The following is a 19,713-nucleotide window of genomic DNA, read 5'->3' as shown; positions in this document are numbered from 1 at the left end:
TGTGTTAAACATTACAAAAAAGCAAAAAATTCTCACCTTTTTCGAATTAAACAAAACATGAACTTTGAAATCTGACTTTAACATTAACAATCCTCAATAATCTATAATAATAATGAAAATAATTTTAAGTTAAAACAAAACATATTAATTTAAAATATCTGATTAATTGGCATATCAAATTAGCCTAATTATAAATTATTTCTATATATAAATAATAATACTGAAAATCACTTAAATTGCTTTTTAAATATCAAAATTTTGTGATAAGTAAATTAATATAAAGCGTAGTAGATATATGCATTTCAATTGTAATAAGCAATACGTATAAAAAGAATCGTACATATAAATAATCTGAGCATTTGAATCAATATGGAACCTGAAATAAAACGATTTCAACATTTTTCGTAACGTTTTAATTATTTATTTTTATCAACTGCATATATTAAGAAAAAATCATATTGAAGGAATTCAGGATATATTTCAAGGATACCATGTTATGTTAAAATGTAATATTAATAATTAATAACTAAAATTCTATATTTAAATATAAGACTTGGGAGAGCAAATATTTTAATATTTTATAAGATTCGGCAAACAACACATTGCCGAATCTTATATAAACAGATAAATATTCGTTAAAATTAATTTTTTTTAAAATAAAAATAAATTTATCGTTGCAACTGTATATACAATATTCATGTTACATAGAAGTATAAGTGTACAAATACAACTTTAACCAATTTTCTATGAAACAAATATTGAGTTGAATTTTTAATTGCAAGATTCCAGTACGTTTTGTGCCATACGATTTGCGCTTTTACCTGTAATGATGGTTTAATTTTTCATTCATGCCATACGAAATCATTAATAAGAAAAAAATAAAAAGTTTTTACCCAAATTAATCATGAACAATAATGACAATATGAAAATGATTCGAATTCAGATTTTTTCACAGTAATGAAATAATTTATTTTATGCATTCACAAGACAGACGAAAGGAATGATTTTAAGATATATTGAGTCTTACGTAATACAAATTGAATAAAACAGTTCATAGATCCTTATTATACAACAATAGTTTGAAAGAAAAGTCACTAAAACGAGATTTTAACTGTCTTCGAAAAAATCACCATTACGAAAGATTTAAATATAAAGATACTTCGGAATAAGCCTATAAAGATACTAAATAAAAAGAAAATCCGTGATAGTGAGACAGATAAATTATTTAAACAAGAAATCAAAAATAATGTTTAAAATTTAATTTTTTTCAATAGTTATAATCATATATAAGAGTGTTTTGAACAATTTGACTTTTTTTTAACAAGTTATAAATAATTCCAGAGCTACAATTGGGTTCAGTCTCAATACTCACGTCAAAAGTCAAACTTAATAACAAAAATTGGATTGAGGGATGGAAGACAACAACACAATACATGGACGATCTCCCAAGGGAAAGTGCTACCCCAGAGGACTTTCTATGGAAGACTAGTCCTAATTAGGTGTTAGAAAAACTCCACGCGGCCAATCCCTTCTTTAAAGTGTAAACTCGCGATCGGTGTTCAGTGATATTATCCATTCGACCATTGGTGAGCGGTAACAAAGAAGTACTGTTCTTAAGGCCACGCATAAACCTACATACATAATATTGAGCATATATGTGTATTATAACATTAGACAAAAATTTTAACTTTCATAATTTTTCTTGACCTTCTGTACATAATTTCGTTTTATCTGTTATTTCTGGTGATTAAACTATGAACAAACTATTTCTATTACGATAGGATAAGAAAATAAAAAAATAACTTGTTTACTATTAATTTTATTGGTAATAAAAAGACAGGTTTTTTTATTACCAATAAAATTAACAAAACATGTATATTAAGGTTTAAAAGTTTTCTTGCTGCTTTTCGTTTACATTATGCACTTTTAGTTCCGAAATCAATGTCCAATAATAATCAGCAACATTTCTCATCCCTTTTAAGACGTATTTATTTAAGAGTATTAGGAGTACATTATTAATGTTATTGAGAATTACTCAAGAATGTGACGTGATGTCAAACTTTGGAAAGTAGATTAATTATCATCATTACAAAACGTAGATAGTATACCTAATAAAGTATTAAAAAAAGCAATTCAAGTTGACAAGTGCAGGCCCTGTATATATTTTTTTTATAATACAGCAATGCTGTTTTCAGGGCCGCCGAGAGCTTCTATGAGGCGATAGAGCAGATCTCTTTAACTCTTCAGCAGACCCTTTTGCCGTGTGTTTTAACAAATGAAATACGTAGGATGTTTCCTTATTAATGAAAAAAGGCAGTCTTAAACAATTTTATTTTTGTTAAATAAAAATTACATTAATTTACAGGGGTAAACACTACTATGAGCCTTTAATTTTCCCCAGATCCAGGAAAAAATTCCTGGCTTCTTCCTGTCGACGGTACTAGTTGCTTAGACATATTGTACTTCAAACTAGCGTTTAATATTTTAATTAATTAATTATGATATTTTATTAAAACAAGTATTCACGAAGAAACTCGGGAGGACATCAGTCTCAAAGACACCAAGAATAATATTGAGAGTATTGAAATTTTCATGGAAAATAATTTTTATTGTTATTGTTCATTTTATTTATCATCATCAATTCATATTGTGCTGACCGATGAGGTGATAAGAGAAAACAATTAAGAGAAAACAATTAGAGAAAACAATTAATGCAGTCGAACACTACACTTGTTGAGACGAACAAACGATATCCTCAGATCTTCACATAAAATCCTCGACCAATAACTTTGTTAGAGAAATGCGACTGATCTTTGGAAAGGAGAGTCAACAAACAACAGATCCTTGCGAGGAATACCTAAGAAAGAACATATCCCTGCGAAAGAACGTTGAGACCTTCAGATGCGGGTTTTTATAACATTTATTCTAGGATGGAACATTTTAATTAGTCCCAATCCTTCATGACCTCTTCCCGATTAGTCCTTTTTCTGTATCCAGTTAGAGTTGAACGCGATTAAATCGCGAGAGAAGTCAAGCTTCACTGTAACTCCACACGACATCTCGATCTCTGTCCAAGAGATGTTTCGACAAACTTTGAACAATTGCTCGTATTTTAATAAGTGTTGTTCTTTTTCCTGTCATTTTGGAATTTTTAATATTTTTACACGATGCGTTTCAATTAATAAGAATTATATTTCATCACTTTTCCGCCATTATTTTGCTATATATATGAGCGCTAAAGTCAAGGTTCGTTTTCTAAGTTCAACACGCGAATTCAGATCACTGGAAATTTACATTGTTTTTTTCTATCTCTGCGACAGATCTATATTATAAATTTTCACTTCTACAGAATAATTATAAAACAAGCTCAGTGAGGATTCGTACCCTGTTTGGAGCCTTACACCTATATATTTTCGAATTTTATGTGCCAAGTAGGCATATTTACATTTTAAAGTAGATCCATATGCAGGTCTAGTTCGTACGTGAGAAATCTCAGCTCGTTACGTTGCGTGATTGCATAACGGTTAAATTAAAATTGTGTCCTTATGGTTTCACAACCTGACAAAAACTCAAGCAGAGTACATGACGCTATTATAAGAATGCTATTTTGTCGCATTCAAATCAAAATTAAATAATTAAAAGAAAAAAAACACATTTACACATTTTAAAACAAATATTTTTTCGCTATAATTATGTTTGTTTCGGCAATGCGATATGTGGGCGATCTGCCGAGAAGGCAATACCTAAAGGCGTACTTTCTATGAGAAGCTGGCCCCAATTTAAGTGTTATAACCGTGAAGAAAACCCGCAAAACTCTACATAGCCAACCCGTGGGCTATACGCGAACCCACGATCATTTGCGAACCCACGACCAATGTTCAATGGTTTTTACTTCACTTCGCCACTGGTGGGTTGTTATATACATGTTATACTGTAAATATACATGTACAGAAACAGAATATTCCAGACAAGAGCGAATATCACTTTTCTCGAATTCGCATATTAACCAGATTTCGAATACAATACGAATACTTGAAACAATTATCTTATATAACTGATTTAGTTGATAATTTATTCAAAATGTATTATTTAACTTGATTGCTTATTCCAATGTATTAGTAAATTAACAAACTAAAACAAAATATAAAAGAAAAACATGTCATTAAATTTTAAGGACTAAAACTTCAAACTTTTAATTTTGAATTTTAGTTTTGAATACTCTTGTCTCTTTTACAATAGATTAACAAATACTCGTTTTTATTCTAACCTACTGCAGATTTTTATTTAAGAAAACAAGAAATAGAAAACGTTGTGGATGTAGTCTGCCTCCTTTCATGTCAAAAATGAAACCAGAGGTCTGAAGGGGCGCTACCTGTACACAGCGGCAGATAAAAGGAGACACCATTGTGTCTCCTTTTCTTCCACAAGAACAAATAAAACTTATTTGTTCGAACTTCAAACCGTTGTTTTTAAAAATATTTCTGATGGAAAATTCGATTTATCGGATCATCGCACTACAGCCGTCGTGCACGTGTTAAATATATGTAAAGGTATCTGGCAACATAGAACAAAAGACCTGGCAACACTTAAAGAGAAGTTTTGAGAAGGTCAAGAAGAAAGTACCACGTGTTAACTAGAGAAATCAAAACGCGGGAAAAGAAACTTTACAAGTCGACAGGATGAAACCAAAGAAAAGGATAATTTATAGAGACAATGAACCGTATTCGGAACGGATTATTAGAAAAGAAAAAGATACGCAATCCCCTAAAACATGTAAGTCAAAAATTCAAATATTTCGGGGCAATAACGACACGCTTAAGGTAGAAAATTGGGTGAAGAGATTCGAAACGGGTAACCGAATATATGGGTTGGAACGAAAAGAGTAAAATAATGTTAATTGGAGATTACCTATAAGATGAAGCCCTAAAAATTGGTACATCGAGCACTCGGACAATCAAAGTTGGGAAGAATTAAAACCAACTTTTGTGGAAGATTCGGATTACAAGCCACTGAGCTTATCATGGATTTCGTAAGGTTAAAATATGACCCAAAAATAGGAATAAAAAATATTTCGAAGAAAAAAAAAGGTTAGGGAAGTTATCACAATTGAAAGACTTCCAAATAATACCGCTAATGATAGAAGGATTACCCCGAGAAATGGCGGAATATTTCGTAACCGTAAGACCAAAGAGTTTTGTAGAATTTTATGAAATAAGCCTGAGAATCGAAGAAAATGTAAAACAAAAACGAATCAATAAATCCACAACAAGTAATTTTGGTTACGAGACGAAAGAATTTAATTCGGAACATAAAAGAAAACCATACGCTTGTAAGATTTGTGAGAGTTTGGGATACCAAAATAGGTTCCATTGGGCTCGAGACTGTCGGAATAAGCGAAAATCGCCTAAACGAAAGGAAAAAGTAAATCTCGCTGAAATAGAAAAACGACTTCTGCAGATAACTGGTAGAGATGGTGAAAACTTACATATATCTGAAAAATGAAGAAATATTGATAAAAAATACGAGAAACTAAAAGACTTGGAAATAAAAATTCATGATGATAGTAAAAGATTAAAAGAAGAAAAAATTCAAGTAAGCAAAATTACGAACGAATTTGAAGAACTTAAACCAAAGTTTATTGATCTTGAATTATCTTTGAAATCTCTAGAAAAAATATAATGTTGTTTTAAAACAGAATCATCATTTGTCTGAAAAATTTCAGTCCATGGCTGATTATGCAACAGTTAAGTCAGAATTGTTGTGTACGAAAAAAGAACTGCAGAATGTGAAACAACACTTTATGGAAATATTAAATGAAACAAGACAAGATTTATTTAACTCATATAATAAAAACTTTCAGCAATGGTGGAAAAAACATAAAAGCATTCGAAATTCTTCTAATAATGAAACCATTGTTGAAAATCTTTGGAAAGAACAACAAACTTTATTAGAGAAAAATGTTCGCGCTGGTGATAAGAAGAAAAAGAAGAAGAGGAGGAAGGAAAGTTTTAGCATTTACATTTACAAAGTTTTGAAGCAGCATATAATGAAATCTTTTTCAGATGTTGAAGTTCAAGTGAATGCTTTAAAGAAAACAAAAAAAAATTACGTGATAATTCACAAATTCCAGACATGAACAAAACAAAAACTAAATTATAAAATTAATATGTTAGAAATTCTGAAGAAAATAGAAATAGAAAAGAAAATAAAATCAAAGAATTAGAAATTAAACAATTAAAAGACGAATTCTTAAAAGAAATTGAATGGTTCTAGGATTATGAAGTGAAAATGAACAATAAAAGAAAAAGAAAAAAGAAAAATCAGTTTGATATAGAAGAACAGTTAATTTCTGAAAATAAAATTGATATAAAAGTGGGTTAAGGAATATGAAATAGAATAGGGAAAAAAGGGAAAACCATCAGACGTCCTTCGTATACCCAAGTTACGTTTATACAACAACCCACTGTTGGATCTACAAAGCGGAGGGGGATGTAAAGGTATCTGCAACACAGAACAAAAGCTTCGAGATCTAGCAACACTTAAAGAGAAGTTTCGAGAAGGTCAAGAAGAAAGGACCACCTTCTTTTCCCGCCTTTTGATTTCTGTTAACGACAGAAATCAAAAGGCGGGAAAAGAAACTTTACATATATTGGATTAAGTTGCGATCACCCGGAATAGCCTTCAGCGAAAACCGTAAATTAAAAATAAACATACAATATGAATATTGGATTTTCTTAATAAATAAAAAATAAATAAATTTAATGAATAAAGAATAGAAGTTTTTATAGTTATGTAAATAAAAACAATATCAATATTATATGTATAAGTAACCAATTTTTGGAGAATTCGTTCTTCAAATGAATTATTTATTGTGGAGTTCTATAAAAACAAAATAAAAATTATGTAAAAAATTGTCAAAATAACAAAACTTATTCTGAGATATAAATATAAAATATTTTATTAAAATACAAAAAATAAGAATTTCAGAGGACTCAAAACTTTTAAATTTATTCCAGTCGAGTATGATGGTTGTCCAGCTTTCAATTTTTAAACAAAACTCTGATTCTCAATGGCAGGCTCTAAATGATTAAAAAGTACTCGTTTATACTTAAATTTGTATATTTCATAAAATTTTTATATTAATGTTTTTATTCGGAAAACCACAATCAACACAAGAAGTTTCTTTCTTTAAGTTATTAATTTAAAATTAATAAATTAAAGTTACTTTACATATCTTTGGAATTAACAACAGGGCCTATATTTGCATATTTATATTTTTTGTATTTTACATTTATTTCATATATTTAGTTTTTATCTTTAACCTACATTTTTATTTATTTATTATAATTTTTATACTTTTTATCTGTTACAATTACGTGGTATATAAAATTTTTTTATTACATTTATGAGTTTTCTGTTATTACAAGGCTTTTATAATAGTTTTAACAGATTTTTATTTATTTATATACTAAGTCATTTGTTAACTTTATTTCTAGATTTATAGATTATTGTATAATTTCAATAATCGATAGAGCTAAGTCAATCCCGTGTACGGTACATGTGATAAAGAGTCCTTCCAGGGGCATATCCAAGAGTGCTTATATTGTTGTAGATCGTCATTGATACAAAAGCAATCAGTTTTGTTACTTTAAAATAAAAATAATAACGCATATTTTATGATTTTATTTAGGTGAAATTAGATAACTAAGGTAAATGAGTAACATTCTGCCTTTTATACCAAACTAAAATCTTATATCAAAACGCAATGCATCTCGTAGCAAATTTAAGGAAATTATAGAAATAATAAAATTATAAATAACGTTAACAATGGCCCTAGTATAAAAATAAATGAAAATCGTTTAAAACTATTACAAGTCTTGTAATAATATAATTTTATATAATTGTAAGAAGTAAAAAAATGCAAAAATAATAAATAAAAATGTAGATTAAAGATATAAACTTTATGTGAAACAAATGTAAAATATAAATAACATTCAACTCTGAAAACAGTGAAAATGGAAGTCAAACTAAAAATATAACTTTACATGTAGAAAAGCAGCTTATTCAACTGCCTTAAGTGAAAAACTATTAATATCAGAAGATAAAATCAAGGGAAAAATCCAGCGACGAGTTTCGTAACCTTCTTGCCGTATGAGATTTTAGCGAGGTTGAGGCCGAAGTTTTCAACGCAAAAACGTGTACGTCGGACGTTCAGCGCTGCCTTCCTGTAAGTGTAGAAGTTTGACAATGGCATTTGGAACGTCTAGCGCAGTGGTTCCCAACCAGTGGTCCACGAACCACCAGTGGTTCGCAAGAGCTAAAATATGGTCCGCGAAAGATTTAAAACTTTTATTCATTTTAAAATTATTCCCACATTGATACAAACTGAATTTAATTTTTACTTAAAATGTTATGTTTTCTATTATAATAGTACTGTTAAAGCATGTTATTCTTGAGTTTAACGATTACTTATGTTAAAAGTTTTGATTAAAGTTTATTTTTAGATTGACAGTTTATTTTTCTTAAACCTTGTGGTCCCTGCTAACAACAATGAAATCAAAGTGGTCCCTGGTCAAACCGCTGGTCTAGCGTGATTCCACTGACGTTCCAAATGCCATTGTCAAACTTCTACACTTACAGGAAGGCAGCGCTGAACGTCCGACGTACACGTTTTCGCGTTGAAAACTTCGGCCTCAACCTCGCTTTTTATATAAAAAATTACTTTTATATTATTAAACATAATAAATAAATTTGTGCTCCATCTGTTATGAGATTTTGTTATAAAAATGTCTTACATTATTAATTATTATAAAATGGCAAAAACTTAATTTTGAGATTAGTGATGAATTTTATATTAAAAAAAATTGTAAATGCTAATTGAGCTGCAATTTGAAAAAATTGTAGACCTATAAATTCTCACTGTCGTCTGTCAATACATCTGTCTTTCCTTAATCTCGAGAACGGAGTTAGATACGAGCAGTAATTCGATTTCTACAGGGTGAAGGGCTGAATGGAGGTGAAATTTATCGAAGGATGTGTAATGTGTACGATGAGAACCTCATGAGCTACGGATGCGTGGGTGAATGATGCAGGAAATTCAAACAAAGACGTGACAACGTTTATGATAAGGGCGGTCAAGGGAGGAAGTGTGAGATGACGGACTATTTGGTGAACAAAGTGGATCAATTGGTGTGAGAAAGGCGTCGGTTCACGACTTCTGAGCTCAGTGAGGAGTTTTCTCAAATTTCAAGGTCCACACTGTATACCGCTGACTAACAGTACTGAATGGCCTGACAGAAACGTTCTTCGACATGGGTATACAAGAGCCGGTGTCACGATATGATGTCTGCCTGATCCGACAAGGCAATTATGTGGAAAAATAGGTGAAGACTAACTAGCTTCTACAAATAAAGTGGTTTTTTTCTTCATTCTTGTTTTTTTTTTATTCTGGGTCGGTGGAGATTGAAAAAAATTAACCTTCGTACATGAAAGATCAGACCAGATATGGAAACCTTGGGAACAGGAGACCCGATTAACTGTATACGAACTTCCGATGCAAACTGGAAGTCATTTTATTTTAAATCAAACATTTCCCCTGAAAGGTGTTAGATAGATGACTAGCACGACTCTATTGTTAAAGGAAAAGTATGATGTACAGGGGCAAGCCACTACTGATTTGAGGTAAAAGAGCATATATTTTTAAAGTAAAATATATTAAAAATATGATTAAAAATTGCAGCCTGGTATTGTAACGATGTCACAATACATAATTGCTCGTTAAGAGAAGGATCTTTATTAAGTCCGACCACTCTCGAGATATGAAGCACGATCCCCTCTATCTCCGCACCCCTAGACCTTTAACCACAAAAATTCAATACCATCAATTTATATATTGTACAAGTTACCTCCTTATATATTGTACAAGTTACTAAACAAAATTTCGTGTTTTTAATATTTACCCATTCTAAGATATTAAACAAAATAGACGTTATGGAATTTTTCCCCTTTTAGCCGTTTTCAGGTTCAAGGGTCTCAAAAAATGAAGATTTGAAAAAAAACTCCAAAGAGTCAATTTGATACGATTCCAATACTTTGTATGCTGCAAATAACAGCCGCAAAAAGGAGGATACAACTAACATTACACCAAGTAAGATAAGAAGAAACAGGTCTTTCTCTAGACATGTTTTGTCATCACTGTATTACCTTTTATTACTATTAAACTAGTCTATCACTCTTTCTCCCATTATCTTCTATTATTATTAAGTAATGTAATTTCGGAGTAAAGTTAAGACAGTGAAGACAGTTGGGAAGTCCTGTTCTGATGTAAGATAAATGGAATAGAAAGATTAATTTAATGGAAATCTTAGAATTTTCATAAATAAATTTCCAAATATTTTACTTTTTAAAAACAAGGTTGCATTCCTTTATTATCTAATAGTAATTAATTTTAATTATTTTTAATTAGTTTTAATTAAAAATTATAATTAATTTTAAAATTAACAATGCATAATTAGATTTAAATATCTGTTTCTTTAAAAATTAAAAGTCTTGCAAGAATAAATGCTTTAAAATAACTTTGAACTTAATTTTGTTAAAATTAAAATTTCTAAAAATAAATAAATAAAATATAAATACATTTTGGACATCAGGAATACTCTATAAACTTTGATGGCGATCGGCCTTTCCCTTCTTTTAAAAATATATCAGTATTAATTCTATTCTAAGCAAAAACCAATCGAAAATATCAAGATTGTTACAAAAATGATAATTATACATAGCTCATACATAATAACTTTTCTTTAATATTGTATTTTAAAATTTTAATTTCAAATAGATTCTAAAAATTAATTCTTTTTACTTACGTCCATACTCTTATAAATTTCTGTTTGTACCCTTGTGTACTTGTACCTTGTTTATTAATAGGAGTTATTATACTGGTAAAATTTCCGATTATCCAAATTTCCTTAGTCAAAAGTCGAAACAAAATATATTCACATTTTAATTTAATTAATACCACTAAAGTAATGTGTTTTATTTTGTCACAACTTAAGCTTTTAATTTGCACTAATTCTTTTATGCATTCTACATTAAATTATGTTTTCGTTAGTTTATTGTTATTGGTGTTTTTATTTTAAATTTTTGCGCCCCTAAACTCTTGTTGGGTCTAGTTGGCCTAATGGGAATTTTGCCATTGCAATTGACTTTACTTATTTCAGTACAAAATAGAAATACTTTTAAAATATTATTTCTCAATAGTTACTACTTGTAGATTTTACTAAAAGCAAACAGTCAATTCTAGATTTAACTGGTTAAAACTATTATTAACGAAGAAGCTTTGTTAAAACTAGTTTTGCCAAGTATGATCGGGTTCTGCGGATTCCGGGTTTTGACTAATATCTATAGTAAGTGAGCAAAAACTAGTTTTTCTGTTTATTGAAATTCATATAATCATCTACTTATAAGTGTTAATTAATAATGTTTTGATAACGACAGAGTTGTTGTTTTTTATTCTTTTTAATATGTCATGAATGTTGTATGAAAGCAAATGTCAAATCGGAAGTTTCCTAAAGGTGAACTAAAGAAGTTAGGATACAGAGAAAGTAAGATATAGATAAGAATATAAAACACTCTTTGTCAAAATTCAATTTACTTAAACAAATTGGGTTTACTTTTTATTCATACCAGTTTATACAAACTGTACATTATCAAGAACACTAAATTTTTGATTAGTTTTCTTAATCACTATTCGGACTGCAATTTAAGAAATTGTAGACGTATAGATTCTCACTGTTATTCATCTGTCTGTTTGCCTGTACTTCCTTAATCTCGAGAATAGTGTTAGTAGATGAAAGTGAAGTCCAACTAACTTCCGGTCTATATTGGAAATCACGTGATTTCAATCCAAAACCCATTTTCTCCATAACAGAATTAAGTAAATGTCCGGTATGACTCTGTTGCTTTCCGGAAAAATATGATGTACAAGACACTACTGATTTGAAATCGACAGCTTATATTTTAAATTAAATAAACTAAAAATATGAAATTAATATTGCAGCCCGTCATTGTGACAATGTCAGAATAACTTTTGATTGTAGCAAATTTATTCTTTTAATAAAAATACAATATATTAATATCAAAATCTTTGAACAAGATATTTCAATTTTTAGGAAATGACTTCAAATTGACATACAAGTCTGCGCAAATGGAGGGAATATGGAAATTTAATTCCTATTTAAAAAAAAATTTTTAAAACATTTATTTCGTATCAGTTAACTTCCTAACTAACAATAGACTAAGGAGGAATTCTTAGTCTATTGTATTGTTCTACTCTATATTGTGTTTGTTTGTTGAATTACGGCAACGCAACACTTGGGCGATCTGCCTAGGGGGAATGCCTTCCGGGAGGTCTTTTTAAGGGTAACTGGGCTCTATTCAGGCTGTTACAAACGTGGAGAAAACCCGGAAAACGCCACGTGGCCAGCCCGTCCTGGCGAGGCGCGAATCCATGACCGAACTACCAGTGTTTAGGGAACGAAACCGTTTGGCCACTGGTGGGTCCTCTATATTGTGAAAATTGTTAAACTAGTCATAAAAAATAATGCTTTAAAATCACTTTTTAAAAATTTTATGTATAGGTCTGTTAATATATCTATAGATATATATATCTTCTATATATATATATTTATAAATGAGAATGTTTGGATGTTTGTTCGCTGTACACGCCTAGGCCGTTCGACCAATTGCTACGAAACTCGGCAGTTACTTTTATATACCCCTAACAGATAATGTCGAACATCTCACCCCAAAATATCTATTGAATTTTTGTAAATCAATTGATTTCTATTTCCATTCGAGTTGCTTGTTTACGCGAAACACCTTCTATTGGCAAAAAATTTAGCAAATTTATAATTCTTAAATAAAATTCTTATAAATATAACTATAAAAAAGTATAACTTTAAAAAATGTATATTATATTCACTTAATTACTGCGACAATGATATAGCGCGAAATAGACGGGCTATATAATTACTATGACAAGGTACTTACTTACTTGTCTGCGTGCAATCGAAAGTGTTAGCCTGTGAAAAATCTATAAGTATTTATTTTTTTATTTCTGAACGGGTTTCCGGGTCGGGTTCTTTCATGTTTTAATGATACTTTCTTAATTGTAATAAGCGCTTTCCAGTAGCCGAGTGCATAAAACCACCAAACTCTAGTAGTTAGTTAGTCGAGGGTTCGAGCATGGAAAATGGGCTGGCCACGTAAAGTTTTCCGGGTTTTCTTCACCTAAGTAGGGTCCAGCTTCCCATAAAAGTCTTCCTGAAATGCATCCCCCCGGCAGATCGTTCACGTGTCGCGTTGCGGTAACCAAATAAACCAAACCAATTCTAACGAGCGACTATTTATTGTGACATCGTCACAATGCCGGCCTGCAACTTTTCGTCACAATGTTCTTTTAGTGGTGGCTTTGTCCCTGCACATCATACTTTTCCTGTTAGCAATAGAGTCTTGCTAGTCATCTATCTAACTTCGTTCAGTGGAAAATCTTGAATTGAAATTACGCGACATTCATTCCAAACCTGAAGTTCCTAAATAGTTAATCTGGGCTTCCCGCTCCTAAGCTTTCTACATCTGGTCTCGCCATTCATCTATCTATCTCATTTCTCGAGATTGAGGAAGAACAGTCAAACATACATACAGACTGAAAACAGTCGAAATTTATAGGTCTACAATTTTTTCAAATTGCAGTCCAATATTTTTTTTATAAACTCGATATTTACATGAACACATTTTCCACATAATTTATACAATCTGTTGCAAAAATATAAACACTTCATTATAACATAAAATAATTAATACCCAGCTAGATGCTTCTTAACTTATGCAAAAATATTTTATCTCAATGGGAATTATTTATTGACCGTAACGAACGTTTTCGACCTGTTCTACAGGCCATTTTCAGGTTTTTAAAAATCAAAGAGTATTGATAACTGTTCTTTTTTGTATAGAACATTTAAGAACACATCCAAAATACAAAATTCTTTGGAATATTGAGTTATTTGAATCCAAAGAATAAAACACAGTGACGTGAGAACTCGGACTTCAACTACAACATTACACGATTCTGTCACATATATTTTGATAATTATCCTTTGATATTATCAACTACCACCTGAGAACATCTCGATATACAGTCAAACCTGTTTTTATGCGGGGGATAGGGACCACATTAAAAAAAACGCATTAAAAAAATCTCACGAAACTTCACGAATGGCTGTAAATAATAGTTTTCGCAACACAATTAAAAAATATTTTTTTCATGCGGTCAACAGGGACCGCATAAAAGAAGTCTCACATAGAAAATAACTCAAAACCGTACGAAATAGAATTTATTGACAACAGATGTCAGCACTTGACTGCATCGTCTGGTCTATCGTCTGTTTTACATATTTTTGTCCAGTTGGTGTTTTGTTGACTTAAAAAGTAAATTATTTCATTTTTCGCATATTCATGCAATAATATTACTATAATAAGTGCATTTATGCTATAATAAGTTTATTTAGCTATAATAAGTCAACGTAAGACATGACGAATCGCACGAGACTAGTCGCCAACTATACCGCACAAATTAAAAATTCGCATTAAAAAAATCGCACAAATAAAAATCGCACATAAAAAGAGCGCATAAAAACAGGTTTGACTGTATATGTTTTCGACGGCGAAAGTGACGCTTTTCCGCGATCTTTTAACCTCCCGGCCGTATTCTACCGATTTTAATATAAGAAATGACGGTCCGATGAGCCCCATAACGTTAACTTTATTGTCTCCGAAACGGATTATACTATCGATTCTGACCCGGAACCTTGGTGCCTCCGAAACGAAATACCTTGTCATCGCCAAATTGGAATAACTTCGTCTTTGAAACCCGTATCAATCCTAAATTCCATCGACTGCAAATCTATTCCCAGAACGGGACATTTACTACGTATGATACGTCATCCATAAATCTTCTAACGTGCCAACCTTCTCGCTTATTCAACCTTTCTGAGGAACAGACCGAATCCTCTCCTGCATCAAGTCTGCAATGCGCGATTTCATGTATCTGCCTGTTTATTTCGCTATAGCACAATATATATATGTAAATATTTTCCTTCTCAAATAAACGGGTATTTGTTTGTTTAACTGGCTTCCGAGTATGTCAGTTCCACCTCGCTATCTACCTGACCGTCTTCATCGTCGACGAACACGACCGCTCGCGTGACCTAGTTAGTAACAAAAACCAATTCGCCGTCGCGGCTTGTGTCGAACGGGACACAGTGGTGTCATGCTGACTTGTCATCGAAGAGGTGCCGACCCTCTGTTCACAGTAATAGATATACAATTTAAAATAACAAAATAATAAAATAGATTAAAAAACGTTAGTTAAAGGTTGAGAACGTTCGTTACGGTTAATAAATAATTCTCAGTGAGATATGGTGTTTTTGCGTAGATATAACATAATAGCAATTACTCTCACGGTTTTACAAGATTTCTTTTTATTTAAGACTAAAACAGATCACTTTTCCTGTCTAACACAGATCACTTTTCAAATATTAATCGTAGACCAGTATTAATTAGCAGTGGTTGACCATCCTCTCTTACAAGAGGAGGTGGACGACCACTTTTCCTCGAATTACTTCAACCCCCTTCCGCCACGGTCCTTTTTTCTACCCGAGTAGCATTGAAATTGGAAAATCCAAAATACGAGGTTACCAGCTTGCACAAAATATGATTTAAGTAGAAAACACCTATGTATTGTCTTCTTTGCTAAATTTATTTAAATTTTGTAAATTTTAATAAATAATAATCTTAATGTTTGTTCTTATTTTTTGCACTTACTTGCTAGTTATATATAATTTATTAAATCAATCTAATACATAATTTAGGAAATTCAGAAACACATGCTTATGACATTTAAAATTTTTAAAATCAATTTATCAATATTTGTATATTTTTATAAATTCATAAACATTAATCAGTTTATTCATGTACGGTGTTTTATATCTGAAGTTAAAATATGAGCATTGAATAGAAATTTTAAAATCAATATTCAATTTTGTTAAAGCTTTATTTTAGATGTTTCACAAAAACGTCTTTCTTAAATTCTTTGAGGATTGTATCTATGAAATTGCAGAGAAATGAAAATTTAATATCAATATTATTTATTTCTTGTTTTCAGTTATAAAATAAATCGATCAATAACAATATTGGGATAAACAATTCAAAAAGTAAATCCAAATAAATCTAAACACGTTATTTTTAATTTAATTTTTATAAAGCTAACATTATAATACAATGAAAACTGTTTAGGCGACCACCTGCATTCGACGGGCACCTGTGAAAACGGGCAAAAATTTCTGGCACGGAATAGTTTATATAATAGAGTCTTCGAATAAGTTACCCGTATTAAATGACCACCTGTGTAACGCGACCGCGGGCATCGATTTTTGGTCCGAAACAACATACAACAACTGTAATAAGCGACCACTTCCGCGAATATATCTGGGCCGTGTTCAGTAATGCAGAATTCTTGCTAACTTATAGTTAAGCTGCGATGTTGAACTCGTTTCTGGCTACTGCCTGACTCCTCCCACCGCTAGAATTCTAGCTAGTTCAGTCCAAGGTCTTAGAGTATAATCTAAATTTTATTAAAGTTTAAGACTTTGAGTTCAGTCAGCTTCTTTTATCTATGCTAACTTCTACTAGTGACGTCATCGTTTTTGTCTTGTCGTACGATTTTCAAGATGACTGCTCGTATTGGACCAAACATATTTTATTATAACAATTACAATGTTATTCTCTCATTCAAATCATTAACTCATTCTAAAATGAATTCGAAATGTAAAATTATCATACGTCGGTATATGATTCCGAATACATTTTAATGGAAGATAACGGTCCATTTCGTTAATTACAATAAATAATACTTCATTAATTAATCACCATCTGACGCAGCTTCCATTTGAATAATTGTATTGGTTACTTCATCCTTTTCGACCAGTTCGTTTGCGACAATCGTTGCAAACATAATTTTAACTTCGTCCACCATTTTGCCCAGTTGTGTAAGAATAATCGTTCGATGATGCTCAGAACATTCTTACCTCCGCCCAATAAGCCACTCAGAATTCTTAGATGTTCTGCGTTACTGAACACGACCCTGGTCTAAACTATTGTTCGAACCCATATCAACAATGTTTCCCTCTCCTAATATAATGAATTAATCTAAACTCTTGTTCGAACCCATCTAGGGCACTTCTCTCGCCCTTGAAATTAGGTGCAGGTGTTAATGAATTAGTCTAGCAACAAAGGAAATTCATTTCAGTTTGATTGAAATTGTCCGAAAAACGAAAGAAATGCAAAGTTCTGTCGTTAGAAAATCGTGTTAGTTATCAGAGAAAGTGAAAATGGTTTATCACAATGGCAATTTAGCTGCGAAGTTTAACTGTGGGAAAACGAAATTTATTTTACTGTAGACCTACAGTATTTTCTTTAGGGGTATAAAATATTGTACACGATACAATTAATCGGCTGATCTCATCGTTTGATAAAGTTTTTCTTGACGCTCGTATACAGCACATGTGCGATAAATGGTTTCCGTATCAACCTACCTTATTTCCACGATATTTTTCGAAAAATAATATCCAAGTAATATTCGTACGCAAAATATTCAAAAAAACAAACGCATTAATGCAAAAATAAGTTTTACAGGCAACCTTCCTTTTTCGATTCCGCCATTGTCATTGGACAATCGCGGAATGTAATGAAATCGTATTATGCGAAAAATTAATAAAATCGTTTTATTATTAATTAATAATTTTTCTTATTGTACTTAAGAAAATATTAAATATTAAAAAGTACAGTATTTTTTTTTAAGTTAAATAAAATTAAACTAACGAAAATCAAAACCAAAGTGACGGAGAGATGCCACGCGCTTGTATATTGATGACGTAATTGAGGAGAGAGCTTGTAACTGAGGAGAGAACGAAAAGAACCCAGTTGAATTAATTAAGTCGGAAAAAAGAAAGTGTGCATTATAATTGAGAAAATGCGAGTATTGTATTAACCTTTAAAATATTGGTATTAAATCTGCCTTATAAAATTACGACGACTCTTGTAAATGGAGTTATCCGATAAGAATAAAACACAATACCCACACAGCTCTATCGTTGAAAAATTCGCTTATTTTTGCTCACCTCGAGTTTGCTTAGTAGAAATGGCTAAAAAGTGCGTAAAATACGTAGGGAAATACGGTATCACAGCACCACCTGTATTGGACGACCACCCATCTAAAAGACCACTTTTTGAAGGAACCGTAGGTGGTCGCCATAGACAGGTTTTACTGTATATCGTTTTCTTTTAAAATGACAAGAGAAAACTTAATAAATCGTAGTAAATTTTCTATTTGTATCACATCATTTCTAAAAGATTATCGTATTCAGTACGGCACAATTACTTTTGTTTTTGATTTAATGTCAGTAATATGCAAATAAATATATCTACTTATTTATTTAAATTATATTTAATGAAATATGGATTTTTAATCAATGTTAAATTTTATCGCTAATATATTCAAATATGTTTCTTCTAATGTTAATATTTAAGTTATATTGTACCACTTTTCCTCTGAACTTCTCAACTGTTTTCAGTTTTAAATTAAATTAAATTAAAAAAGGAATAGTAGATTGTAGTATTTATCATCATAAAGAAATTTACAATATATGAATACATCAAATGAATATTTTATACAAAATTGAATGATATAGGCCTATAAAATTTAAATTAATTTATAAAATGAATGAATGCAGTTCAAATTATTATTTAATCTTGCATATTATTGTAGAGATCAAAGATAAATATTAACAAACGACAACATTACAACCCGATACATTATAAACTATTATTGGTTTGTAATTGATAAATATTAACTCGATTGTTACAGTATATTTCAATCACTAAAATTATATGAAAGCAATAATTTTCAACATTTAATAAACACTCCAACTAACTCAAAGTTACTTGTTATTCTGATATAAATGAAACGTTATAAGTATGTTACTTTGATTTAAAATCTGTAAATATCCGGAAATAAGCCAGTCCTGGAAATGCAAGACCGATACTTTTAAAGTTTCTTATATTAATAGAAAAGCTTTAAAAATTTCGAGTTACTGTTTTTAGTAAATATGGTTCTCGATTCTTAGCTATCTTCGATATTGATTCCGCTTTCGTTTTCGTAATTTATTTATGAATTTTCACTCTACCATATTAGTGTATTTGTCAACTTTTCGCTTATCTGCTTGCTTTCACTTGAGAGTTAATCTAACTTAAAATATTTCAGAATAATTCAACATTTTTATATGTAAAGTAAATAAACGAAGAAATTAAAATAAGCTATTATATCATTTATAACATAATCATACTAAAAAATTTCATCTAACAGTCTATAATTAATCTAATTATGCCGAATAGTGTTTATAAAATTCATACCAATTTTAAACTTGATGGTAATTTTGTTCAAATAGTTTCTCTAACAATCATTCGTGAATTTAGTTTGTGTAAAATCATGCTATGCTACTATACTGTATACAAAAATAATAACGAGTTAAATAACTTATTTACAAAGTTTGTTTTATGTAACGGAAACGAATGAAAATAAAACTTAGGCCAATTCAAATA

The 19,713-nt window shown here is 30.6% G+C and overlaps 1 protein-coding gene across 1 annotated transcript in view; it reads right to left on the bottom strand.

The window, feature by feature from the left end:
* LOC136985753 (vasopressin V1a receptor-like) overlaps nt 1-19,713 on the bottom strand; it is a 64,749-nt gene that overhangs the window by 19,874 nt on the left and 25,162 nt on the right. Inside the window, exon 2 of the mRNA XM_067283101.1 lies at nt 37-101. The gene's annotated coding sequence lies outside the window, so the exon portion shown is untranslated. The remainder of the gene's footprint in view (nt 1-36; nt 102-19,713) is intronic.

This window comes from Centruroides vittatus, unplaced genomic scaffold (assembly GCF_030686945.1).
Source record: "Centruroides vittatus isolate TY-2023 unplaced genomic scaffold, ASM3068694v2 contig_976, whole genome shotgun sequence".
In the NCBI taxonomy this organism is placed as follows: Eukaryota; Metazoa; Arthropoda; class Arachnida; order Scorpiones; family Buthidae; genus Centruroides; species Centruroides vittatus.
Note: the sequence above shows the minus strand (reverse complement) of the source record. Positions and strands in the feature narration are given on the sequence as shown.